The sequence below is a fragment of the Lycorma delicatula genome, chromosome 9 (assembly GCF_047948215.1).
Source record: "Lycorma delicatula isolate Av1 chromosome 9, ASM4794821v1, whole genome shotgun sequence".
NCBI lineage: Eukaryota > Metazoa > Arthropoda > Insecta > Hemiptera > Fulgoridae > Lycorma > Lycorma delicatula.
This window is the reverse complement of record NC_134463.1, coordinates 126,934,556-126,962,398: the sequence shown is the minus strand read 5'-3', so window position 1 is coordinate 126,962,398 and position 27,843 is coordinate 126,934,556. Positions and strand designations below refer to the sequence as shown.

Sequence of the window (27,843 nt, the reverse complement as noted above, 5' to 3'; positions counted from 1 at the left end):
TTCGCTGAAAGTAATGATGACCGATTTATGCAGAACCTCATCGTAGTTTTTCTTAAATTTACAAGATGAAGAAGTAGATTTATTGAAAAATTCACAGTGAAAAGTGGTTTTGAGGTGAATTGACATTTGCGAATTTCGCTCGCGCTAGTATCTCGAGAACGGTGAGCGTTAGACGCATTGGACTAGGTCCTATTGTTCCGGGTGATCGCAAAAGGGTAAAGCCTTTTAAAATTGCATCAGAATTGGGCTAGGACGTGCTGTTTTCGACATAAGCCTTTTTTTTTATTTAATGTAAGATATGTCTGATAAATCCCGTTTCTTCTAAAATATAAATAAAATAACATCAGCTGTCGATAGTTAGCTATCACAACAATAATAAATTAAAAATCACAAACCCGCTTTCGCTGAAAGTAATGATGACTGATTGATGCAGAACATCATTATAAATTTACAGCGTTAACCGAGTAGCTGTTAGATTATAGAAAAAACATCGATGATTTTGAAGTTTGAACCGTAAATGATGATCATTGTATACATTAAATAATGATTAATGATAAAACACCTATATCCCTGAAAGTAATGATGACCTTCATCGTCATCATAAATTTAAAATTAATCGTGCTGTTTGCAGTTAAAACATATGTTTTCCTATGAATTTTTCAGTGAATCGACTGTTTCAACATGTGAACACACATTCATCATTGAAAGTAGCCGTTCTTTAATGTATTCAAATAAACTGGTGAAAAAATACGTCCACATACGCCATCACTCCGAACTTTGAACCCCTGACAAAATTTTTTGGTTTTTTTTTTCAATTTTTGGGGTCATCTCAAGCCCGTGTTTTACTATGTATTTTGCAGTGAATGCAGTGTTTCAGCGTGAAAATTTAACTAAATACAGGAAGTAATTGTGGATTGGTGGTCTGCCCTGAATGTTCCAGCTTTCTGATGATGACGTAAAAGGTCGAACTGATGCCGTATGCGCACATATTATACTATTTTCTTGCCATTTTACTGAAAATCAAACGCTACATATTCTGGTAAATAGGTTATTACTCATTTAACAATGAAGTAGTGCGTTTTTCGATTACAGTAATTCATATTTCATTAATATGATTCATATTATCTGAACTACCGTTCAGATAATACTTCAGAGGATGATATGTATGAGTGTAAATGAAGTCTTGTCTTGTACTGTCTCAGTTCGACTGTTCCGGAGATGTGTGGTTAATTGAAATCCGAGCATCAAAGAACACCGGTCTAGTATTCAAATCCGTATAAAAATTTCCGACTTTAGTAGCACTTGAACGCTGGAACTCTCGCCTTCCAAATCAGCTGATTTGGGAAGACGCGTTCACATCTAGACCGACCCGGTGGGTTAAGAACTACAGCCTAGTTTAATTTTACTGAAGTCGTACAAATAAGGGCGAAATCTTACGTCAGCCGACTCTCACTAACCAAGTGTTTCCGAACCTATTTGTATAAACTTCATCCTTCGCACTCACTAGTAAAATACGTCCTGAAAGTTTGTTATATTCTTCGTGAATAACTCTATGTATAAGAGAAAATATACGCATATACGTAAAATTTAATAATTTTAACTTTTATTATATCTAACATTGAATTTCGGAGGTATCCGATTATATTTTTGCAATAAAATTTTTTTTATTAATCAGTAGAAGATTTACAAATTGGATTCATCGTATTTAAGAAAAATAAATCGCTTACACAATTTTAAACGCCTTACGAAAAAATAAAAACAAAATTATATAATAAGAGGGAGTCAAATAAACAAAATTTCCCGACCGAACAGGAGTATTTCACTTAATCAAAAATGGTTTTCTCACTATTCTTCGATAAGACGTAATAAGCGGAATATTTAAACAAACCTTTTTATGTGTATCACAAGTTAATTCAGAGATTACAATTGCGTTGCGATTTTAATCCGGGTAATTGATCGAGCGCGTTAAAAAAGATAAGATGTGATATTTATAAGTAAATCAAATTTATTAAAAAAATATTTTAAAATTAATATCTTTGCTAAAAATTCGTTATATAAAATTTGAGTATAATAGGTTTTAGTTAAATGAAAAAAACGTCTTTAGATATTCGGTATAAAGACAAGGAGTGACACAAATTAATCGTCATATTTAATGGCAGGAATTTCTTGAGTAAATGTGATATATAAGAGACAGAAAGAAAATAACGTTTAATGATTAAATGTCTTTTATTTTTTTTAACATTAAAATATTAAATAGCGTATTTAAAGGGTGTATTAACTAATGAATAAATGATTGAACAAATACTTTTACGATTAAAAATTAATTATAATGTGAACAAAAGAAGAAAAGAATATCAATTTTATTGTATACATGTATTATATACGTGTAAAAAAAATATATATATATATTGTATTTAATTTTAGTAAAGTCAATAAAATTCTGTTCTCATTGATCGTAAATTTTTCAAAGGTGGAAAGAGGAATGATATATATATATATATATATATATATATATATATATATATATATATATTCTGCAAATAAAAATTAAATTTTTTTTTAAGAATAAGGTAGCAATAATTGGTAAACTGACGTAAAGAACCAGAATGACGAACTTTTGTTATCGTAAAGTTTATAGCTCTTTATCATCGAAATATTTAAAAATAATAAGGTCCCAAGTGAATTTAACATTGGTTTTTACCGGATAGTTACAATAATAAAAAAATGTAATTAATGCTATACCATTAAATTCTTACAGAGATTCTATCGTAAATTAATTTTATTATTGTAAAGTATTACGCTTGATAAATATCTGAAAATAAATTTTACTTGTATATACATAATTTTTTTTGCTGTAATTTTAACCGTAAAGTGTAAAATGAGAAGAAATAAATTTATATACCTCATTTATATAACATTTAATCGAATAAGATAATATAATTTTAATAGGGCTGTTTGCTTTTTATCACCGCTGTTGTGATAATCAGTTTGACGATCAATTTTTAGTGGATACAGTGTACGGTCGAATTTGTAACTTTATTTTCCCGATATTACGGAACAAAATACCACGATTATAAGGGATCAACATCTTGAATACTTCGTTTTTTTAAAAATTTCTCGATGTTTTGAAGTCCTCCTATTATTTTTACTTCCCGGCGAATATAGCTATTATATTAAAGGAAAAAATATGGCGATCTTGTCGTAAATTGGGTATCGGTATTTTTACAAATCTTTACGTTTTCTTAACCCGCCCGATTAGTCGAGCGGTTAAACTCGGTCATAACAAAATCAGCTGATTTTTGAAGTCTAGAGTTCTAAGGTTGAAGTTCTTATAAAGGCGGTTGTTTTTCTACGGATTTGAATGCTAGACTGCGGATACAGGTGTTCTTTGGCGGTTGTGTTTCAATTAACCACACGTCTCAGGAGCGGTCGGCCTGAATGTGTTCAAGACTACACATTTACCGTTACATTTACACGTCAGACTCGAACAGATACCTTGTAATCTCTGCAGAGTTCTGTTGACATCATATCACTGCGCTGTTACTATGTAACCCGGTATTACATAAATAAATAAATATAGTCCAACAAGGTAATCTAGACGAAACCGAACGTGTGTCGCACTGCTTTTGACCTTATACCTCCAGACTGACCAAACCGATTTTTAATTTCCCGTGTAGGTAGTACTGTAGAAGAGCTATAGCTCTAGAAGAGAAAGTATTGTAATCGGTCCGATTTGGGCAGATGCGGTATTCACCGGATCTTCACGTTTTCACGCCTAACGAACCCAAAAATCAAAAGACTGTATGGAAATTTTCCGGATGTTAATGTACGTGTGTTCGGTGTCGGCCTCTAAATCACTTTATAACTCCAGAACTGCTGGACCGATTTTCACCATACTTGGACAGATTACTTCTACATACAGGGCATTGATGCCGTTAAATTTTTAACTTAAAATATGAGGAGGATGAGGCTGTAGTGCAAGGTCACCACAGTATCTCGAGATTTCGCCCGATTAAGGTCATATTTTTCTTAGGCGCATTTGTTAACGATTAAAAAATAACAGTAATTGCAAAAAAAACTTTTGCATAATCGCACCCGCACCCCAAAAAATTCTCTAAAGTTTGAAGCTTTTTTGCGATCGATATGATGGTTGTTTTTCATACTGTTGAATTTTTTTTACTGTCGTCTTATTACGCATATAATTTACAAAATCGGTAGGCCTAAACCCCACCGAGCGGCCGGCCCGACCAAAAGTTGTGAATTTTTAAAACTTTTTCTTATTTCCCTTTTTTTATTGTAATCAAGATTGCTTTAAAAAATATTTTTTTATAAAATTGAACTTTGACTCGCGCTTTGGGACTCGTGCAAAAAGTAACAAACATAGGCGTGTGAGGTATCGATTTATGTATTTCCAAGGGCGCTGAAAACGATTTTAATATTTAAAGTTGAAATAAAAGCTTTTTTTTTTAGTAATACCAGATTTGAAATTTGCTGTTTTAACCTCAAGTAAGTATTACAACGTGAGGTTTTTTCAATACGTCATTAATGTACTAATTATATTTTATTTATAAATAGCCGTGTGTCGGGAAAGTTCTACAATTGTGTTGTGAGCTTTTTTTCAAATTTGGCTCAAATATTTTTGTATGTAGGGGTGAGCATTGATCATATTATTTTTTTTGTAATTAGTAAGGAAGAAGGATATAGCGAAAAAATTAATTCCGATTTTCTTTAGAAGTATTTTAGAGAAAACTTTATTAAAGTCAATTTTTTACCTATAATGCATATTTATAAATAATAATTTTAAAAAATCCAAAAATCAAGTCTCACCTCTTAAAATTTAAATACATGTTTTTTGTTATTTTTTCCCCCCTTTCGGTTTAAATATTTTTCAGAAATATGTTGAAAGTTTATATTTCACATATAGTACTACCAAGAAATATACATCCAAGGAACCGAAAAACTGGATGAAAATTTACGCATATAATTTACAAAATCGGTAGGCCTAAACCTCACCGGGCGGCCGGCCCGACCAAAAGTTGTGAATTTTTAAAACTTTTTCTTCTTACCCTTTTTTATTGTAATCAAGACTGCTTTAAAATAATATTTTTTTATAAAATTGAACTTTGACTAGCGCTTTGGGGTTCGTGCAAAAAGTAACAAATATAGTCGTGTAAGATATCGATTTATGTATTTTCAAGGACGCTTAAAACGATTTTAATATTTAAAATTGAAATAAAAGCTTTTTTTTTAGTAATACCAGATTTGAAATTTGCTGTTTTAACATCAAGCCAATTTTTCAGTACGCCATTAATGTATTAATTATATTTTATTTATAAATAGCCGTGTGTCGGGAAAGTCCTACAACTGTTGTGAGCTTTTTTCAAAATTTGGCTCAAATATTTCTGTATATGGGGGAGAGCATTGATCATATTTTTTTTAAATTCGTTAAGGGGGAGGGATATAACTAAAAAATTAATTCCGATTTTCTTTTGAAGTATTTTAGAGAAAACTTTATTAAGCTAAATTTTTTACCTACAATGCATATTTATAAATAATAATAAAATAATTCCAAAAATCAAGCCTCAGCTCTTAAAATTTAAATACATGTTTTTTGTTATTTTGCTTTTCCCTTTCGGTTTAAATAATTTTCAGAAATATGTTGAAAGTTTATATTTCACATATAATAAGTACTACCGAGAAATATTTACATTTTTAAAAATTATTTTTATTTTAAATGTAAATTTTTAATTTTATATTTAACATTATAATGTCTGATTAAGAAAATCAAAAAATTTGGTAATCAAAAAGGTTTTCTTATCGGTCAGTACAATTTTGTTATTGTTTTATAAAAAATGAAATTACTTTATTATAAAAATCAATCGATTGTAAAAAATTACCGGCGAAGCCGGAATTTGCAATGAAAAAGTTATGCAAGGTAGTGCAAGACTTAGCTCCGTAGCCGAGAAAGTCATGCAATACTATACCAGCTTTTTTTAATAATAACTGTAAAGTTAGCCATCTTTATTTTCTAAGTATCTATCTGAATCGTGCTTATATGTGCCAAACAATGATCTGACACACCTTTTCCTTTTTTTTTTTGTATCGTGCAAACTCGTTCTGACTTTCTGAGAAAGCACGAATAAATGATATGTTTCAAATTGTAATATACTTACGATTAATAAATATTTAATATTAATACTAATATATTATAAAATAAACAAAAAAGTAATAAAAAGAAAGAAATAATAAGAAATATTAATTACAAATAAACATTATTTATTAGTCGTAGGAAATATTACTTTTAGGCGCGAAATTCGATTTTTTGCGATATCCTTCCTTCTCAGTAACGAATTAAAAAAAATTTAATAACCGTACATGTAAATATTTGAAGTCAAATTTAAAGATTCCATCGGACTGATCTAGCGATGCTTAAATCGTCTTCGCAAATCAATTGTTTAAGAGCTGATTTTCGAAGTCGATGGTCTGAGGTTCAAATCCTAGTGAAAGTTATTTGCTTTTATACGGATTTGAAAACTAGACAATGGATATCGGTGTACTTTGGCGGTCGGGGTTCAATTAGCCACACGACTCAGGAACGGTCGGCCTGATTCTGTGCAAGTCTATACCTCGTTTACACGTCATACATATCATCCCCATTTCAATGGCTCGTGATGGAAGTCGCTTATATTTCACTAGTTGAACAGATTGCAACATAAATATTAGGAAAGAGAAGATAAATTTGAAGAAATTGGTTCGGTCAGTCCCGAGATATAAAGTTAAGAGCAGCGCCGACATACGATGTGTGTGAGAAAAGTAATGAGATCGGTAACACTACGAGCGATCTGGCAACGCTGTATCTACTGGTCTGTACTAGACCGGTTTGTTCATCCCTTCTACATGCTCAGCACGAGTTTAAACTCCGTTCAGCCAACACATTATTTTTGTCGGCGCCATCAGTGAAGTTGTGTTTTTGTTGTGCGTTACGAAAATGGAGCATCGGAATTTACAGTGACGTTGTGCGATCAAGTTTTGTGTTAAACTTGGGAAATCCGCGACTGTGACCTTTGAAAATTGAAACAGGTCTACGGGGAACATTGCTTATCGAGAGCACAAATATTCCGCCGGCACAAATCATTTTTGGAAGGCCGAAAACACGTTGAAGATCAACCTCGCTCAGGGAGAACATCAACTTCAAAATCTGACGAAAACGTTGAGCGTGTGAGGGTTCTTGTGAGATCAGACCTTCGTTTTAACAATAACGATAATGAGTGAAGAGTTAAATTTAAACACTTTCACCGTACATCAAAATTTTACAGACGATTTCGACATGCGAAAGGTTTGTGCGAAATTGATGCTGAAAAACACACGACGGAACAGAAGGACGATCGAAGAAACGTGTGCGTTGATCTTCTTGAGAATATCGACAACGACCAGAATTTTCAATCGTGTGATCACAGGTGATGAATCCTGGATATTTGAATACGATTCTGAAACAAAGCGGCAAAGCGAAGAGTGGCACACTCCGTCATCTACTAGACCGAAAAAATGTCGAATGAGCAAATCAAAGATCAAAACCGTGCCGATTTGCTTTTTTGACAGTAGGTGTATCGTGCGTAAAGAATTTATTCCTCCGGGACAAACTGTCAACCAAGTATTTTACAAAGGTGTCCTTGAAAGGCTCAGGAAAAGATTGATTCGCGTGAGACCAGACATTGCAAACAAGTGGACGCTTCATCATGACAATACCCCGTGTCACCTGGCCATTTCCATAAGGAAATTTTTGACCTCAAAACGCATTCCTAAGGTTTCTCAACCCCTATTCACCTGATTTGAGTCCTTGTGACTTTTTCTTTTCCCGAAATTGAAACGTGTTAAAATGACGTCATTTTGAAACTCTGGAGAATATTCAAAAGACTGTGACCGGCGGTTAAAAGCCCCGCTAGTTGAAGCCTTCTAGCGCTGCTACCAGGAATGGGAACAACGATTCCCCCGGTGTATAGCTGCGGATACTATGGTGTTTGAAGGGGATACTATGGTTGTTTAAAAACTTTGGTAAGTAAAAAGTCAGTCTCATTACTTTTCTCACACACCTCGTATATACGTACGTACGCACGCAATTACATATGTTTTTTGTCGAGATGATGGCCTAGATAAAACTAAAGGTTTGAAAAAAGAAACCCGATATCCCATTTTTAATACGATTACCGTACTTTCCCATCTAATATAGCTAAAATTTTCACAATATGTTCAATTTCCTATAGGAACATAATCGATTTGAGTGTTATTTTCTGTCCTTCCTAACACTGTCGTTCTACATTTTTAGTTTTCAGGTTTCGGAGTACCTCCATTCTCAAAACTACTTTTAGCGTTCCTCTTAGAGTGCTAAGAATCAAATAATAATATAGCTATTCTAGCTACATTCGCTGGAAAAGAAAAAACGATAACAGCACTCACCTCTATGAAATCAGACAAAAGAACTGTTTTCATATGACCGACCATTCTTCTGCTCAGAAGAAAGGGGCCGAGGAATTGTGAGTTATATGTGAGCGTTGAATTAACTGTACGATACAGTTAATCAAATATAGTTATGATACAGTCTGTATCATAACTACATTTAACTTTGGAAACGGTTGAAACTATCTTTATTAAATTATTTTCAATAATCGGTTGTGATGACGAGGAAGATTATTTCAAAGATAGGTTCGGCGACACAGTTTTGAATGTAATCGAATATAAATAAGATTCTGTACTTTTAGAAACTGCTCGCCCTAATAACTTCTATTTTAGGAAAACTGGTATCATTACCGGTTTTGTAGTTAATCGATCGTGAAAATAAATTCGAACAACGTTCTGATTCTCTTATCTGCCGGGATGACACAGTATTAGATATGAATGAACATAGACTATCTGTTCTTTCAGAAATTATTAATCTAATAATTTTTTGGCAAAAAAATATTGTTACCGATTTTACAATTATTGATGAAATGAATTTCAGCGACCGCTTCAGTACCGCAGATGTAACGGAATACAAAGAACAGGTATAGGCAATAGTTCTGAATCTTTAACATTTTCAGAAATTGACGTAGACCCGAAACTGTTAACAGTTTTAATTCCTATGATGTAGAAATGTAATTACTGTGAAAACTATCACTCTTCTATTTATTATTATTATTATTTATCGTCAAATGATCAGTCGTATTTAAAGAATGTGTTAACAGCTACAGTTGATAATCGATTGTGAACAAATAGGCAATTATCATGAACGATGTCATTATGTTAAAAATTGCTTGTAAATGTTTTAAGTGTGTTAACATATGGCTTGAATTGAATTGTTATAAAAAGTACCAATCGATAACCTTATTACGCTCCAGTTATCATTTTTAATGAATTATCTTATTATTTAAAAAAAATTGTCTCGACTTATTTAAAATACAACTAAAAGATTTTCTTTTATAGGAAAAATATTACTCTATCGATGAATTTTTAAATATTACTAATTAAAGATAAAAAAAATCCCCGATATTTTTTTTCCGTTTCAACGTGCATAAATATGTTCTCAAATAATTTTCATTGTGCTTTCTCAATTGTAATTTATTTTTTACTTACTTTTATACTTAGTATCTTCACGCGTTTATTTTAAAGTCACCTCTTGAGGTATTTTTTAAATAAATAATACGAACTTCAATGACATCTAGTTTTTATTTCCTTTAATTAATTGTGTATTCTGTGAAGCTGCTGCGATCAAGGTTTTACCACAGTTTACCTTCATCATTTAAGAAAATCGAGGTAATATTTTTTCCTTTCTCAGTGGAATAGCATATTTTTATTATTTCTTTTTAATTCGACCTTGAGGCCGAATCTGCTAAATACGATCGTAACCTCAAGGGAGACTTAGAAGAAATTATTCGCCCCTGAATTTCTTCCTCTATCTTTTTACTGTTGATCTTAACCGAAATCGTGAACATAGCGTGCAACGATCGTTCGGTCTGCAGCAAGTTCAGATGATTTTCTCTACGGTAAGCGCGTCGAATTCTGTCTTTCATGCTTTTCTGTGCTGCAAAAACCGATCGCAAACATGAACATCGACTGTCCTGTTCTATTCTCTTCCTCGCAATAATCACATTCCGCGGAAGCATCCGTGCGCGCAGATATGCCTAAAAATACCCGCGACCGGTAATGAATCGGGTCGACTCGTAGTTTCCCCGTGTTTGCGGTACAGCTATCTCTGAAGGTCAGGAATCAGTCTGTAGATCCAGCTGCACATCGTCGACCGATGTCATCTCTCCTACCGCCTGCGGACAAGCTACGTTACCGCATTCTCTTTACCCGATTCTCTGTGTCACCTGGAAATCCTCATGCAGAAACAACCGTCGAGAGGAAGCTATTATTTTCCGTTTGCGATTAGGGCGCATTAACGTCTTTCATGGAAATCTGATGATACAAACAGATTCGTCCGTTTGCGCACGCTGCGACTGCCAACTAACAGTGCACCGCATCCTTGCGGATTGTATTTGTTATGCGCATTGCGTCGTAAGTTTAACCTAGGGGCTAACATGTGAACTATTTTAGTGGATAATGAAGTGTTATCTTATATTTTACGGTGTGTGCCTATCTTATAGGCCGTGTGTTTGTATTCAAGTATTTGAACTGTAGTAGTTTGTTTTAGCTATTCGTGCTAATCGCCCGGTAATTTTATTATTTTGATCGAGGTATATATTGTGATATATGTTAACAAATACACCGTGTCCGTGCGATGATAACGCGGAACAGTTTTTCGCCTAGAAAAAAAATTCTCTGTTCTATTTCTTCTTTCTTCCGGACGAGGAGATCCAGGAGCGCAAGTCCGATCACTACACTGGCGGCATCGTTCGAAATTTTCCTATACCCGCGGCCCAAGAGAGACGCCCTTTTCACCCGGCTAAGAAATGCACGGGCTATTCCCTTTCTCAGCTCGACGGACCGGACCGGTGCTCCACACAAAACGTGTGAATGCACCGCGGGGAAAAGACACTCCGCTTCGATGTGCGGGAACCCCCGACGTCGGTCATTACCCGACCGATGGCGCCGTCAGCTCTTTTCTCGGCTTTCATCGACACTTCTACGCGTCTCTGAAACGCGGCGTTCTTATCTATCCACCCCTCTACGCACTTCACTGCAAAGTTAGCTTGGACTATCTCGGTACCGATTCTAAATGAAATCGGGGTCAGCTTACGCCTGTGTGGAGCGGCTTATGTAACACTTCTAACGCGATAGTGTATTATTGTATACAGATTAAAAACAAAGTAACGACATTTATATTTGCAAATAAATTAATCGTAATAAACATTTATGTTCGTTAAGTAATAAAAAAATTCCTTAATATTACGAAATGGAAAGCGTTCTGGAAAACTTAACGCACCGATTCTTTGTTAACAGATTATCGTTATATAAGTCTCTACGGCACGCTATCCGCGGTCTACTTCTTCGCTAATAATTCAAAAGATACTAAGGAAGTACTCTTTGACTCTTTGCATCGTTCATTATTTTATAAAATAGCGCGGTCTCACACCGACTGCTACATTTTATCTTATTAACTAAGCCGCTATTATGTTTGTCCTTCCTGGAATTAATTGAAGTAATATCGGCATACATCTTAAGATTTGATTCCACTACCGTAAATTAAATTCTACCAAAAAATTAGGTAACGATAAATATTTTATCCGAGTGTTGTACAGATATTTTATCAAATATTTAGGTTAAATATTGACAAAAAAGGAGTAATAGTTTTTTTAAAAGAAAAGAAAACCGAAGAAGCTTATTTTTAATTAAAAAATAGAAAGTTTTTTTTATTGTAATTTTACAGTAATTATCAGACAAAATATCGGTTTTTTTCCAATTCGATCTTAAAAAAATTAAATATTTTATTTTTAAAAAAATATTCTTAATTTTTTTATGTCGTAAAATGGGGAAATCATAAAAGTAATGAATGAAAATAAATATTTATCGAAGAGAATATTCATATAAAAATATTTTATATTTATATGCTTTATTTTTTACTTAAAAAAAGGCCGGTTTATTGAGATTTATTTTTATAAAGCGTTCAAGATTTAAAAAGGAAAATAAGATGGAAAATGCATATATTATATTTAATTCAAGTGCCTCTGGAGTATCCTTTTGACTTCAAGTTTGAATAAAAGTGAATTATACTCGTATTATGGAAAATGCCTTCATAAATTACATAAACTGAACGATCTTTATTTTTATGCAACGAAAATAGTCATCCGTTTAACGTTCTGTACCGATAAGTAAATTCTTTTTACGATTACGTATAGAATTTGTTATGAAATTTTATAAAATTAAACATACTAGAAATTTTTTAATGGATAAAATAAATTTTTATACAGTTTTTATAAATTAAAAAAAATCTCTTATAAATCTAAATTAGAAGCTTTTGAAATGCGCTGCTATATGAGAATGTTAAAAGTCAGACGGGTGGATAAAGTGACAAATGAAGAGGTATTGCGGCAAATAGATGAAGAAAGAAGCGTTTGGAAAAATATAGTTAAAAGAAGAGACAGACTTATAGGCCACATACTAAGGCATCCTGGAATAGTCGCTTTAATATTGGAAGGAGAGGTAGAAGGGAAAAATTGTGTAGGCAGGCCACGTTTAGAATATGTAAAACAAATTGTTAGGGATGTAGGATGTAGAGGGTGTACTGAAATGAAACGACTAGCACTAGATAGGGAATCTTGGAGAGCTGCATCAAACCAGTCAAATGACTGAAGACAAAAAAAAAATAAATAAATCTAAATAGATCGATTACTTAATATTGAAAAAAGAATACTTTAAATTTCATAAAATCATTGTTTAGTTAAAAATATTTATGTACATGCGTATTTGTCCGGTTACGTTCATTTACTACTACATAGACAATAAAAACAAACAGAAAGCGGATTCACAGATTTAAGTGGAAGGCGGGACAGGTTGTTCTAGTCTAACCTTATCGTGTAGAAAAGAGCGGGTAAATTTAGCGGTTTTGTGTGAAATCTTGCCTAAAAAATTGAGAAAGTCGCAGAACTGTATTTTTAGTATTTTTCGAGAAATCTGGGGTAAAAGGCAAAAAAGACTGGGGTCGAAAAACACACTATATTATTCTTAGGGTAAAATAACTTTGTTAAACGAGTAATAAACAAACAAAACTTAAAAAAAAAAACTTGTAGAGAACTTTCTTATTTGTTTTCACCGGTAGAAAATGTTCTAAAATTTATTAAATTCTTCGTGAATCACTTTGTATAACGATCCTAATTGTATTTATTCAAATGTTTACGGGTAAACATTTTTCATACGATTTTTTGTTACCTCACCCGGCAAGTTATATTACGCTTAATATAGCAAATCTTATAGTAACATAACCAACATAAGTTACCGTAAAATTGTTCAGGGATATATTCTGTATTCATGTACATGTGTATGTGTGTGTGTGTGTGTGTGTGTGTGTGTGCGCATGCGACCGCTCATGTATGTACATTTCAATATTTAAAATTTTTGATTTTCATTCTTGCTCTGGTTTTTTTTTAAATAAAAAGATAGTATATTAGACGGATTAATTTCACTTCACTATGTTATACAATTACTACATTATAGTCGAAATATTTACGAAAAAACCTACATTTTATAGAAGTTTATACGAGCACGAAGTATTGTATTTTATTTCACAAAAAATTATATGTTATACTATCCAAGAGATAATAAAAACGATCCTAGAAGTAATAAAAATACTCGTACAATGAATTTTTCTTATGGTCCATTTTTTACAATTTATATAAACTGTTAGTAATAAATAAAAGAAAAATAAAGCTTCTTTATCATCTCAGCGTCGGGTTATGAAGTCTAATACGCGTTAAAAAATAAAAATACTTTCTTAAAATATTTAATAAAAAACCCTTCACCTTTCAACAAAAAAAAAAACTAATTTTCTGATTAAAGTATTTTAAACCATAATTGTTGTATTTAAAAGTCACGAGAATAACTGACCCGATCCCTTCTTTTCGAAATGAATTAATAAAAATAAATATTCCATACTTAAAATGTATATATATATATCGAGTGGCTGAAAAGTAACTTTCTTCCCCCTGTAATTTTTTTTTATTATTGAGATAACAGGATGCGGTTTGAGGCATTCTCCCTTGTACCAAGGGGCTACTTTAATGAACGTATATTTCACCTTTTTGATTTTTGTGCGGCGGGTGGTGGAGGGCAACTAAAAAATTTCAAACGGAACCGACGGTCATTTCATATATAATTTTAAACAGCTCGATGAGAGGAGAAAAATGATACAATTAAAACTAAGTTCCGATCGTTCAATCCGAAATGGCGGCCGACAATGTGTTCGTTACAGACAGCTAGAACTGCGGTTGTATGCTCCTCATTAATCTATTTGTTATTTGAGGTATCCCGTTTCTCTCTTTGGAATTTGTTTCGGTTCCGCCTGGCAGCTTACGAGCTGTGCGTCTGCGGGGAGGTCCAGTCTAACGAAAATATGATGTTCGACTACCCAGCTCTTGGTGGGGGCAGAACTCAGGCCACCCTATAACTTAGCGGCCAAGGGGAAAATTGGCCACTCATAAGCGGCGAGTCAATGTGGCGTGAGCCGCATTTTCGGACCGTGTGGGTGTTTCTTGATGCCGTTACTTTGTTCAACCGGCATCAGTAGTTTATTTAAGGGGAAGACTCCTACCTCACTGCTGTAGGAAGCTACCCGAGAGTTACGGCTGGCCATCAGCCAATTAAAGCTCCAAGCGCTTTAATACTGGTGGACAGATACTTGCTGGCATTCAGCGATCTAGGCGTGACAGCGAATTTCTGTCTTGACGTGATAAATTTAATTTATTGAATGTTTTATATATTTTAGTAATTGACGGGGTGCGCCTACCCATTTTAGTGATATATGACAAGTGAGCGGTGGAACACGAAGCAAGTGGTGTGTGGCATCATGCTTAGTTCGCTCACGCAATTTGGTTAGTTCTAGGAGCTATGTTAGGATACCGGTCGCTAAACTGATTGGAGGCTCGGTAGCCGTTTGTGGCACGGACATTCGGTCTTATGCTTTAGGGCGAGCGAATGGGGTGGTGGCGGGAGAAATGCCATGCAAATCAATCACTCTTTGGAAATCTTATCCCGTACGAGAGGGTTAACTCGGTAAGCCTCAATCTAGATATTCCTCCTTGAGGAGGGGGTGGTGAAGGGCAGGAGTGGCGCAAAACATTTAAATGGGACACGTGGCATGCGGTACATTGTTTTAAAGGTTATTGCGAGACAAGAAAAACGGTATAAAAAAAAAACTAAATTCAGACTTTTTAAATCAAACTGGCGACCACAATGTCATTACATTAATTAAAAATTTGGAAAAATTAATAATTAAAATTTTTCAAATACTTCTTTTAATTAAAGTGACAGCCTTGAAAAATTTAATTTAAGTAACAGTGCAATTTTTATAATTAATTTTTCAATTTTTGAGTTTCCCCCACCTCCGCAGCCAAAAAATAAAAAAGAGTGAAATATACGTTCACTGAGTGAATATACGTCTATACCTTTTGGTGTAATGGAGAATGCCGCAAATCGGATCCAGATATTTCAATTACAAAATAACTTAAAGGGAGTGTAAGTTACATTTTATACATTTTGTGTGTGTTTTGGGGCATTGTAGTTACTGTAAATGTTATTGTTATATTCATATAATAATGTGTATAATAATATATACACACATATTGTTATATATAATAATAATAATAATTATATATATATTTATTATTATTAAAATATACATATTTTTTTACCTTTGAAAACTGTTGCTATAATTCTTGTAACTTGTAAACTTACACAAGCGCTTTCGCCATGGCCATGGATTTATCAGATGTTGTTATTGTAATAAATGGAATAAACATTAAAGATATTAAAAATTATAGTGAATATGTTATACTCTCAAGTCACTCAATTAAAATTGAATTGCTATTATCCAATATATAACAATACAACAATTAAAAGCCTAGAAAAGGCTTTCGATAACGTACACTGGAATAAAATGTTCAGCATTTAAACAAAAACTAGGGTTCAAATACAGAGATATAAGAACGATTGCTAACATTTACAGGAACCAAACAGCAACCGTAATAATTGATGATCATAAGAAAGAAGCCGTAATAAGAAAGGGAGTCCGACAAGGATGTTCCCTATCTCCGTTACTTTTTAATCTTTACATAGAACTAACAAGATCCGGAGTAACAGTACAAGGTGAAAGGATAAAGATGCTACGATTTGCTGATGATATATTAATTCTAGCTGAGAGCAAAAAAGATTTAGAAGAAACGATAAACGGCATGGATGAAGTCCTACGCAAGAATCACATGAAAATAAACAAGAAGAAAACGAAAGTAATGAAATGGAGTAGAAATAACAAAGATGGACCGCTGAATGTAAAAATAGGAAGAGAAAAGATTATGGAGGTAGAAGAATTTTGTTATTTGGGAAGTAGAATTACTAAAGATGGACGAAGCAGGAGCGATATAAAATGCCGAATAGCACAGGCGAAACGCGCCTTCAGTCAGAAATATCATTTGTTTAAAAATTTGTTTCAAAAATTAATTTTAACGTCAGTTAAAGATCTTTGAAATATATCTTTGGAGCGTAGATTTATATCGAAGTGAAACTTGGACGATCGGAGTACCCGAGAAGACAAGATTAGAAGCTTTTGAAATCTGGTGCTATAGGAAAATGTTAAAAATCAGGTGGCTGGATAAAGTGACAAATGAAGAGATGTTGCGGTAAATTCGTGAAGAAAGAAGTATTTGGAAAAATGTAGTTAAAAAAGAGACAGACTTATAGACCACCATATTAAGGCATCTTGGAATAGTCGCTTTAATACTGGAAGGACAGGTAGAAGGGAAAAATTGCGTAAGCAGGCAACGTTTGTAATATGTAAAACAAATTGTTAGGATGTAGGATGTAAGGGGTATACCGAAATGAAACGACTAGCACTAGGTAGGGAATGTTGGAGAGCCTCATCAAACCAGTCAAATGACTGAAGACAAAAAAAAACTTTCCCAGCTACAGCTGTGTTGGTGTTGGATCAGCGAAGCTATATATTTAAATATACAAAAAAAAAAAAATTATGTTGACCTAGTGTGGTGCAATTTAAAACTAATCCATAATTTTAATCTTTTCTTAATTTTTCTGAACCTCTCTTTCTCATCAATTGCTCGTTTATAATATCTTTATTATTATTATTATTATTATTATTTTTAATTATATATAAGTTTTCCAATGTCACTGTTTTAAAATGACCTCACAACTTTAAAAGCATATAAAAATTTGTTTAGATAACTTACGGTCTCGGTTTAGATCTCATTTCATAGCAAAACACAAGTTTTGATTCAGGTAGTTCATTAGTACCGAATTTGGCCGCCAGCACTACCACCAGTGTTGTTAAAAATGCATATTTTTACAGGTGCGGAACGAGCTTGCTGTGGGTTTTGGTTTCACTATTTGCAGTCAGAAACTGCTGTTTAATGTAATTGTTGAATAAAATAGATTCTTCAACTTGATTCGAGTAATTAAAAAAAAAAAAATTCTATTTACCCCTTAATTTAAATTCAAAGAATTTTAATGCGGTTTAATTTTAGATTGGACACAAAAACCGGCGGAAATTTTTTTTCATAAGCTGTAATTTAAAAACAAAACGTTTCTGGATCCATATTTATATAAATTTTTTAATTTATTTTCAGTTGTAAAACATGTCCCGAAATTCTTTCTGTTTCTTTGTGAGACGCTGTATATTTAACGTATAAATTTATTTAGACTGTCTGAAGTAGAAGTGGCTCGCTAGGAAAACGCTCACATTAAAAGAGAAAAGTAAAAAAATGAAAAGTTAAATAGATAAATTACAATTCTAATTTTTTTGTTAGGGTATATCTTGATAAGATAGATGCATATTATGTAGGTTACAATCGCTCATTAAAGTAAGGTAAAACGGAAATAAGGTATGTATATTTTACTTTTATTTTTAGCTTTTGAAAAGCGTTTGTTTTTTATCGTTTATATCGGTTAATAAAATGCTCGTTAAGAAATACTTCAGACTTCAGTTCCTTATTTCTTTACAATACTGTAGTAAGGAGGACGTCAATGATGTCAGAGCTATAACGTTTTATATATCGTGTTACGGTTGACCGGTAGCGCAGCCAGATGGAAAGCGATGAAAATATAAGAAAAAAAAAACAATGCCACGTGCCTTGTTATAACATATCAAAGCACTCTTTTACTGTTCTTTATAAGGTGTGACATCTTTCTTTACCGAGTGAAAATAAAATAGTTACACGTATTACAATATAAATTATAAAATAAAATGAGAAATTCCAATAACATTACGATTAAAAATCGGTTCGTAACTTATTTCCGTTAATTTTTGTAAATCTTTAACTAAGTTTAATAAATGAAGTAAGTTTATAATCCGACTCGTAATGTTTTCTGCTTAAGAGTATATTCAAAGTATTTTTTGTTCTTCTGTAAAGAATTTTTACTACTGACAAACGGTCTGATTACTGAAAGTAAAATAAAGTTTAACTTTGGAAGCTGATCGCTCGACGGTTAAGCTTCATTAAAATTTATTATCCTAAACGTTTACGACTTAGTGATCTCTTGTCTAAGCTCTTCTCAGTATTCGTAAGTGATCGATCGATAGGAATGTAAATAATGTTATAATCTCGGCGAACGAAATCGTCTTTACGTTTGTTTGTCTTGTTTCCAGTGGAATCGCCCGCAAAATCTTATTATAATATTTCGAACGTAAACGGTTTGGAAATTTATTAAAAATCGCAACCGAGGCAGACATATTTCGTTGAATGATTCGAAAACAGGTTTTTTAATAGGTAGGGAGAGGATTTTGGCATTTTTAAGAATAAGCGATCATTCTTTTTAGCAAATATTCTTGCAAGTTCATAAATGTACACAAACATTTTTAATTTATTAAATACCGCTCTATCATAATCATAATTATGAGCGCCAAATAATGATCAGACAGCCCATTTTTGTCTCATAAAGATACATTTGGAGTTTTTCAGGATATTCTAAATAATGATTAAATATAAATAATCGTAATAAATATTTAATAATGATGAAAAACTAAGTTTTCTATTTAGACGCTTCAAAGGAAAACGTACGGTTTAATTATTATTAAAGGAGACTTTTTCTCTAATAAATACCCAAAAATTTGCTTTATGAATAATAGGAATACAATCGTTAGTGAGAATTCCACCCACTCAATAGCAATAATGTTACGATCTCATGAGAAGAACAATCCAACGGTTTTATTCACGTTTAAAGTTAGGTGGTTATATAATCCATCCATCCAGTACCTTCTTCTTTTTTTCCTGTTTAGCCTCCGGTAACTACCGTTTAAATAATACTTCAGAGGATGATATGTATGAGTGTAAATGAAGTGTAGTCTTGTACATTCTCAGTTCGACCAATCCTAAGATGTGTGGTTAATTGAAACCCGACCGCCAAAGAACACGGTATCCACGATCTAGCATTCAAATTCGTGTAAAAATAACTGGCTTTATTAGGACTTGAACGCTGGAACTCTCGGCTTCCAAATCAGCTGATTTGGGAAGACACGTTCACCACTAGACCAACCCGGTGGGTTATCCATCCAGTACCTGGTGTAGAACTTTCAATTCCCTTTAAATAATCACTTTTACACACACACACACACACACATATATATATATATATACATATATAGTCAGGAATAGGATTTTACCGGTTTCATAACTTTTATCAAGAAAAATAACGCAAAAGGATTTTTTTTTCTTAAGATATTTCTACCGATAGTTATATTGAATAATATTATTATGCGATATATCTTATATTCATCCGTACTTAATTTCACAATTGTTCAATAATATATTAGATGAAAAATTATCTTAAGTAGCGAGGGTGATTGATAAAGCCTTACAAAGTCAAGACATGGGACCTTGCAATACATTACTGAGATCATTTTTAGTTTCCCTCATCTCTGCTAGGAGTATACATCAAATTTTTTTTTTAATTTCAAATTTTTATTTACAATCCGTTACATTTTTGTAACAATCTTAAGTAAATTATATCACATATATTCACGTTAAAAAGGAATCGACGTTGAAATTCTTCAAAAATCATACACTACTACTATTTATAATTTTCCAGTAAAGAATGTACGTGCACAAGGCAGTTTTGAAGAACTGGATCGTCAATAGTATAGCGAAAAACATTAAATAAAACAAGAAAAGTAAAAAAAAGGCAGATCGATGAAACACGTAGAACAGAAAAAAATAAACCGTAAAAGAAAAATGAAAAATGAAAGTGTAAACAGAAACAAAGAGGAAGGGAATGAAGGATTGATTAATGCGCAAAATAAAAGCAAGTATAATTACACTGTGGAGTTACTAAGATCAAGAACGTGTCGCCGTTTAAGTCTTCTAATATCCTCACCGGTGTCTAAGAGGTTTACGGCCGAACGGTTAATACGGTCGTTCAGTTGAAGTTCATATTTCCCAACTGAAACGTTGTATTTCTTCTTTGACCTACCGTAAACCCAAACGTTCGGTAATTTCACTTTCTTTTAGCAAACCACGGCGCCTCAGCTGTACACTTCGCTAATTTGTTCTGAAACCGTTGTGTGATTTCAACATTTGTTTTTCCGTGCCCCGTACGGATGGCCGTTGAGTAAAATATGTCCATATCGGTTTCAGAATTGTCGAGTATAAAAGTAGCTTATTACACAAAAATGGCTCAGACCTCCTGCTCGGCAGTCGGTACACGTTTCCTTGAATTTCATGTAAGTCGATTTCACTTTTCTCTCGCATGAACCTTGCACGTCAAACGACGATCCAGGTGATGACCTTTACGCTTTATGCGATGACCTTACGGTACCTTACGCTTTCGGTATGCGAAAATAAAATGCCTTAAAGGTGAGACCCTTGTAAAAAATGGATGAAAGGAAATTTTGCGTGGCGATCAAACATTACTTTTTGAAAACCGGATAAGAAAGTAACGGTAAGCCGGATAAATACTACGCCTAGTCGAAGGTCCGATATTACCGAGCGTTTAATTCACAGAATCGCACAGTTTCGCGGGTACATATCGATAAGGTTTCTTTACAAGTAAAGTTTAACAGATTTAAAATTTAAGTTTTACTGTTAATACTACGCCGAGTCTATTCCGTCGATTAGAACAATTCACAGGCGGTTTGTTTATTTTTGAAACGATCATATACCTTGGACGTCATGTTGAGGTTAGAACTGCAGAGAATATTAAAAACATTCACGATATGGTGATGAAAGATTGAAGGTTGAAAGCGAGTGAGATCCCTAAGACGACAGAGATTTTAAATAAAAGGACGCATCACATTTTACATGAACATTTACGAATTCCTGTCCCTAAGATGGGTGCCGCTTTTAACCACAATCGGTCTAACTAATAAACATTTTTAAGCGCGGTTTAAGGCTGTTTCAACGTATCCGAGAGGAATTTTTGCGCTACTTCATAACGATCGATGAAACTTAGATACATAAACCCGAAACCGAGGAACAGTCAAAACAGTTTCGATCGGGGAACTCGCTCTAAAAAAGGCGAAAGCCGTTCCCCATCGTTAAAAAAGGTTATTGGCATTGTCTCTTGGCATGCTCGGGGCATAATGTTCGTCGATTTTTCTGGAAAATTAAAAAAATTACAACCGTACGCTATTATTCATCTTTTACGTATAGTCCGAATAAAATAACAAAAAAAGCGACATTCGACTAAAAAGCAGGTTTTCACCGAGACAATGGACCGGCTCATTCTTCTACGAATGTAACAGTAAAACTCTTTGAATTTTGCTAAGAAATTCTTCTCCATTCTTTCTACTCGCCAGACCGATCGAATTAGGACTACCTGTATCAAAATATTAAGAAATGACATTTGGAAAGAGATTTATGCGAATCGATGAAGCTATTATTGAAGAGCTATCTATTTTGAAGACTTCAATAAATCATACTATAAGGATGAAATGAAAAAATTTGAGCGGTGTTGGACCAAATATATAGACTTGAAAGAGGAGTTGAGAAATAAAAAAATACCTTTCTCAAAAAAAATATTTACTAAAATAGGTAATTACTGAGATCCTTTACGTAAAAATGAAAGGGGGATTACCTGAATCGTACACGTTATGCAGACGAGTTTATTAACACGAACCCATTAATTAATATGAGATCACTGTCAGGACGTTTGGAATTATTATCAGACTGAATTGCAGTTACGCGGATCGCATTACGCCCTGTCATAATGAAGATGTAAGTATCAAATAGTACTTTTTTAGATCGTATATTTCTCTCGTTTCACAAAATTATATCGCATTATTTATTTAGATGCTTTTTTCCAATTTAACGAATTATAGCGACGAATACTTATTTTTTATTTATTCACTGGAAAAAAGAACTTTTAAAAACAAACGAAGAATATTTCATTTACAGATAAAATATTCTTTTAATAAACATTTAGCTTTTTTGAAAAAGTAATAAATAAATATTAAAAAGGAAACAGACTAAATGTATAAAAAAAGCGTTCGACATAATATTTCAATTACGGTTGATGTAATTTATGTACTGGAGTGCCAACTAGCAAGGATATTGTCTATAAATAACCAGTACGTCAGCAAAAAAAAAAAATAAATAAAAAATATGGAAATATTATTTCAACGGAAATTAATTTAATTTGCTTTAATATAATAGCATCGTGTACAAACAGTACATTTATATACATTATATAATGACAACAAAATTTATTGTTTCACGTAGTAAGCAACAACAATTTAAAAAAAAAATAAACGGTTGTTAAAATAAAACAATATAATATAAATATAGGATAGTATACACGATACACAAAGCGTGTTTACGTATGTGTATCCAATCCCCGTAAGGGAAGACACCCACCTTGTGACGTTCCCGGTCGCCACACCGTCCCCTCAGTTCCGAGCCCTGAGGGGCTTTACCGGAGGTCGTCTTTAGACCCTCTAACTGATATACATGTCACAGTCATCAGCCAGGACTCGGTCGAGATGCCACAGATGTAAATGTCTCGGCAGACATTTGCATCAGTAAAATACAAATCAAATTTCGCCTTGACGTAGGCCTCAAACGGACATCTTCACATCCGACCTAATATGATTCCCTCAGACTAACTGACCGAAAACGCGGAAGCGCGAACCTCGCGCCTAGTCTAGACCGACAGCACCTTTCGTGACTGTTAAAGCCTCAGAAAACAAACGAGTTGAAAGTTAAATCAGTGCTACACTCTACCGATCAAAATTATGTTTTACGCGACATAGAAATTCAGACCTACACCCAAATAGTTCGACCAAATTAGGTCACTTAACAAGGGGAACGTAACCTCATTCCGGTCCGCGCAGGAGCCGGAGACAATCCCCGCACCCACAACCGTCCATCATGGAGTCTCGGGCGGCATTACCAAGTCGCAATCAGGGACCGTCACCGGCGGAACGGAGCCGCGCCATCGGTCGCACGGGCTACCATATCCCGGCAGCGGGGCCACCCCCACCGGCGGGAGCCTCAAATCGAATCGCAAACCATAGCGATATAACCGTGGCACGATGCCGATGCTCATATATCCAACCGATCCAACGCCTAGGCCGGAATCGTAGCCACCCGGGATCCTACCTCGATTAATCTCCTTCTACAAACCTACACACCGCAAGGACGCGAAGAAAACCAGCCGCTACAGATCACTCCTCGCGGATCATCCAGTTAATACGGAGGTCCAGAAAGGAATGTATTCTCTCGAGTTCCATAACAGCTCGTGAACGTTCGACCTTATATCGGGGACAGACATAGAGGACGTGAATCAGTCAGTATCACAAGTATCATCTGTCCCACAATCCGGGCCTGTATGTGTATTCGAGTGTTTTGTATATGAATGCGTGCGCGTGTAGACACGTGTGCTTAGCATTCGATGACTATTTATTACATGAATTTTGAACTGGCCAGAGAAGGAGAAAAATTAATATTGAAAATAAAATATTTTTAAAAAAAACAATTTAAAAAACACAGTAGTAGGACTTTCCCATCACGCAGCGAAAGCCGCATTCCGGAAAGTCATACAACTGCGGGTTGTTTCATAGCTTATACACACAACATAATTAAAAATATTTATCATTTTAATTATTTATAAAAATTTTATTTATTTTACCACTTGTTTTACTAGAATTAATTATAATTTAATTTAATTTTAAAATTGAGGATTTATATCTGTACCTATAAAGCAACGTGTCCTGAGTTACCGATTCATTCACGAACCTCCACCAAAAACTACTGAAGATAAATTGATGAAAATTTGTGTACATGTTTTACTTACGATATAAGTGCACACTAAGAAACGACTTTGAAATTCCGAGTTTAAAGGGTTAAAATGGAGCGACAATGAAATTTATTATTTGTTTTAATTTCTCGGTAACATACGAAGATATCTGCTTGAGTTTTGGTGTGTAATCTTCACGTGTATATCAAAAAACCAATTTATAGATTTCTCGAAATTCAATTTTGAAACGGGTGAAGAAAAGTAAACAAATTTTGAACAATATTTGCAAATTTTTTCCATTTCCGACTACATTAGACGAGATATTCACTAGATTTGGGCTTGCAAATACTCTTCAGATAAATATCTAAAAACTATTTTTGGTTTTTTTAATTTAAATTTTTTAAGGGGTGCGACGGTGTACGGCGCGACGGTTCAAACAACACAGCACTGCCACTGTTGGTTATATGCGAAGCGATCGGCTGCACTTGCCTCCGGTTACGTGTTTAAATATCATAAAATAAAAGTAGTTAAAAAATGAGAAACGAATTACGGTCATCCTCTAGCGACCGTAAGACCCCCCTAGTGGTGTTTGACGGATAACGATAAGAACAGGGCAAAATACATTTACCCACACGAAGTACGTGTAACCAGTTATAACTATTATTTTTAAAACGGAGGCCGACTGTTTTAGACATTCTTAGATCGCTCAAAGTTGCGGGTCCTGTACTGACCAAATTGAAGAAATTACATTGATGTTTTTTATAAATTAGATTGGCTTTGATATTTATTTATTATTACTATTCTCACAAGCGTGAATTTAATGATCAGAGCGGGGTCCAAGGGGCAGAGCCCTCTGGTTAGTCGGGAAGGGCGAGCTATACGAGCCATGATCGGCTTAATATCCCCTGACTGCGAAGGGAAAAGCAAGTAACCATATTGCTCGGGTGAAGCAGCGAAAGGGGTACTAATGTGTGTGTGTGTGTGTGTGTAAATTATTAATAACGAAGTTAAGTTGTTTTCTTTGTGCATGTTTAAATTGTACTAAAATATCATTTTTCCAAAATAATGAATAATAAAAATTTTTAAATGTAATACGTTTAAGCGCACACGCACACGCACACGCACACGCCTAGGGTGTAGGACAATATCTAATAATATTGTATAATGAAACTAAATTTATGTAGTACTTAATTTGTCCATTAAGAAACCAAGCTCTTAAGTGCAGAGAACGCACGGATAAAACAGTTATTTTTAAAAGGGATATAAATATAGAAATAATCTTTTTATTTATAAACGGGTCAAATTTGTTTGTTTATCGATGCGTAAATAAGTTTGGTAATATTTTTTTTATAGTTAATTTAACAAATCTTGTAAAACATTTCATTATAATATAAATATTTAAAAGATTAAAACACCACCTTTTATTATAAAAAAAAATTTTTAATTATTAATTAATTTTTTATGAAATAGTAAATATCAGAATACATTTATTAATTATTTAGGTTATTCAGTTCGTCTAAAAACAGAATAAAATATTCAAATCAATTTTTCGTTTATTTTAAAATTATAATCAGACTGGTAGTCGGCTGTACATAAAGGACTTATTCAGGAAATCAAAATAAATCAAAAACATGTGATAAAGGCCGTGTTTCGCTTCATCCTTTCTCTCCGCTCCATTTTGTATTATTTTAATAAAAATTTATATCTTAAGATCGGATTAAAATATTTTAATGAGATTTGGTGTGCATGCCCTGAATCGGTCCCCTAAATTTGGTTAACCTCTCCGGGTACTAGCTGTATCGAGAAGTATAACATTTTATTGAATTTGTTTTGAAGTCGGTTTAATTTTAAAAAAATTAATTCTACTTTACGTTTATCGGTTTCGTTTAAAATGTTGATAGATCTACAAACGAATGCTATTTAATAAATCCCCGAGCAAACAAAATCTAAAAGGGTGATATCTGGAGATCTAGGTGGTCATACTGGTATACTACTTCGTCCGAACCAACATCCGTTGAAAATGTTGTCCAAGAATACGGTATCATCTCGATGAAAATATAGTAGATCATCATATTGTAAGGGACTGAAGCCTGAAGGAATCTGAAGAACGGCAAAGTTCTCGAGCATGTCGTGGTACGTGTACTGCCACAGTAGGCTCCATGAAAAAACGGACCGAGGACGTCATTTTTGTGCAGTCCTAACCAGTCATTGACTTTCCGTTTATCCCTTTCATTTTCGATTACTATATGGAGTTTTCAGTACCCCAGATTCTACGATTTATTGTGTCTGTTTATTTTCCCGCACATATGAAAGGTTGCAACGTATCAAGGATAATTAGGATTTTTTCGCACGGTGTATTACCTCTTCAGCAGACTGTAATCGCAGGCGGTGATCATTTAATTTAATGTTATGAACGAGTTACAACTTGTACGCTCGTAAACGGAGCGACTTATGAACAATGCCGTGAACTGTGGAACGAGGAATTTTCAGTTCCTAACTAGCCCGCTTAATTTACTATTCAGGACTGTCAGTGAATGCATCTTGTAGACGATCCACAGTCTCGTCACTAAATGAAACTTTTGGATGATTTCCGGTTTGTGAAACCAAGCTTTATAGAATCGGATGTAGGAGGATCGATATTCTATTCGATTCGTACACGCCTGTGAACACGCGTAACTGATTAAAACTCCGCCAACCAAAGCACATATCGAACCTTCTGTTGTGGAATCTACATCTCGACCGACTAAAATCGCACTGTGACGGCTTGCCTGCGCGTGCGTACTCCGCTGATCTTGAGAGCATACAGAACAAATCTTGGAGATATTTCTTGTCGACTAAACTTACGTTTCAGAGATTACAACGATCGGTTTTCTAAAAAATATAGGCCATCATTTTTGGATACCTTTAGCACGGACAACCTTACAGGCCAACATAAATAAATTTTTCCGGAATTTTCCATGATTTTTTTTTTATTCGGAGAAAGTCATGAAACGTCGAGATTTCAAAAAATTCTCGCATCAAAGTTTCCACCGATCACCGTAATTTCATTTATATCCATAGCTGAAACAAAAAAATATATAGATATCTATTACCGGGAAAGTAAAAATATATTTTTAAAAAAAATATCGATGTTAGAGAGAACCTTTCCTTTTATTGAAGTAAATAAAAAAAGAAGATAGTGGTATTTTATTTATTTTATTATTTAAAGGTAGTGATGTTTTAAGTATTAACGAATGTAACTTAAATATTTTTTTTCAAAGTCACGATTAAAAAATATCTTATGTTTGGCACCCGAGATGAAGAACAGCAAAGTTCTCGAGCGTGTCGCGGTACGTGCGTCCTGCCACAGTTGGCTGTATGAAAAAAACGGACCCAGGACGTCATTTTTGTGCAGTCCTAACCAGTCATTAATTTTCCGTGTATCCCTTTAATTTTCGATTACTATATGGGATTTTCAGTACCCCAGATTCTTCAATATAT

General features: G+C 33.8%; 1 protein-coding gene across 3 annotated transcripts in view; it reads right to left on the bottom strand.

Annotated features, from left to right (window-relative positions):
- Nucleotides 1-27,843, bottom strand: part of sNPF (short neuropeptide F precursor) — a 306,882-nt gene that overhangs the window by 35,060 nt on the left and 243,979 nt on the right. The gene's annotated exons all lie outside the window — the stretch shown is intronic.